Genomic DNA, 2,133 nt, shown 5'->3' with positions numbered 1-2,133 from the left:
AGCACCAGGCGCAAGACAGACTCTGTAGGCGGTGGCCGAAGCGGCGGCGGCTCCAAGTCCCGCTCCGCACCCCACCCACCTCCCCGAAACCGGAAATGGCTGCACGCTGCCGCCAATTCCCGGCTGTCACAAGGGGGCGGGGCCCACTCCCTCGGAGGCCCGGCCGCCCGCGGGAAGTCCGGGCGGGGTCTGGAAGGAGGGTCAGGAGATTATGGACCGCTGACCAATCTGGAGGAGGAGGAGGCGGACCATATGCTGCCACCTGGCCAATCACAGGCGAGAGTAAAGCTGGTCGCCTTGTCCAGTGGCCTTTAGGAGGGACTCGTGGACCTGGCACCCGATTGGCTTGGCTTCTGCTTAATGGTCCACCCTGACGAGGAGGCGGGGCCTAGGAAAATTAGCCAATTGGCGTGTGAGGGTAAAAAAGGGGGCCGAGCCCGTCTCTGGAGCGGGTTCCCCGGTTTTCCTGGACAGCTGGCGCCCCCTCTCTCTTGCCTCCGGGTAAATTCGCGGGTTTAATTCCAGGCCAAGACAGGGCTCCTTTATTTAATTAATTCCTCTATGGGTGTTGTTCTTATAGTAGTATTTTTTACATTATCTCACCATTATTCAGTTTACATTAACACATATCTTTTTTTCCCCCAGCTGCCAACATTTTTTTTCATATTTTTTAAACCTTATTTTTCAATTACAGTTTACATTCGACATGAATTTGTATTAGTTTCAGGTTACAATGTAGTGGTTAAACAATCATATACGTTACACTGCATTAACACATTTCTTAAGTAGTCATTCAAAAGTCCCTTTGCCCTCCACACTGTCTCTATCAATGTTTTGTGTTCAATTTCCTTTAAAGAGCACTTCCTTGAAAGTCAGGAAACCTGGTTTCCTTCCAACTCTGCCAATAACGGGAAGCTAAACCTTGAATACTTCACAACTTTAGGAGCCACATTCTTTAAAATGGAGTTAATACTTCCTGCTTCATAGACTCATTGCAAGAATTACTTTAATAAAGCATTGTCCACCTATCATGATACCTGGCTCACACTAGATTCTAGTGATGGCAAACCTTTTGAGCTCGGCATGTCAGCATTTTGAAAAACTCTAACTTAACTCTGGTGCCGTGTCACATATAGAAATTTTTTGATATTTGCAACGATAGTAAAACAAAGACTTATATTTTTGATATTTATTTTATATATTTAAATGCCATTTAACAAAGAAATATCAACCAAAAAAAGAGTTCGAGTGTCACCTCTGACACGCGTGTCATAGGTTCGCCATCACTGCGTGACTAGAAGTATAATAAATTCTGTATTATTTTCTCACCCCTTTAATCCTATCTTCCTACACAGGTTAGAAAGAAAGGAAATGGATGTATATTATAGCAAGAGACTTTTGGTTACCCATAAAGGATTTAGTGTCGGAGTTAAAAGTATGGACTCAGCTCAGGCTGCGTTTGAATACTGGCTGCACCACTTATGAGCAGAGTGACCTCTATACGTCTTCATCTGTTCAGGGGGGTAATAGATGTCCTGAGGATTTAATGAGTTGATACGTATAGTGTATTTTGTTCAGGACCTGGCAATTAGTAAACATGAATAAGTGTTGGTTATTATTAATTGCTGAATGTGCCTGTGAGAGCCCCTACATTCTTCTCCGACCCTCCAGGAGCTTTAGAAAGGGGATTTGACAAGTTAGCAGTTTTGCATGATTTAGGAGCTCAACAATCTAACAGCAGGTGGGCAGAGCACATATCCTCTTTGACTAACAAACAACATGATCCCAAAGAACCCAAGTTTGCGATATGAAGCTAAAAAAGAAGCATGTGGCCCTGACCTGTTTGGCTCAATGGATAGAGCATCAGCCTGGGGACTGAAAGGTCCCAGGTTCGATTCTGGTCAAGGGCATGTACCTTAGTCATGTACCTTAGTTGTGGGCACATCCCCAGTGGGAGGTGTGCAGGAGGCAGCTGATTGATGTTTCTCTCTTATTGATGTTTCTGACTCTCTATCCTTCCTCTCTGTAAAAAAATCAATAAAAGATATATTTATTAAAAAAAAAAAAAAGAAGAAGCATGTGGCCCTAGCTGGTTTGGCTCAATGGATAGAGCGTTGGCCTGCGGACTGAAGG

This window comes from Myotis brandtii, unplaced genomic scaffold (assembly GCF_000412655.1).
Source record: "Myotis brandtii unplaced genomic scaffold, ASM41265v1 scaffold132, whole genome shotgun sequence".
NCBI lineage: Eukaryota > Metazoa > Chordata > Mammalia > Chiroptera > Vespertilionidae > Myotis > Myotis brandtii.
Note: the sequence above shows the minus strand (reverse complement) of the source record.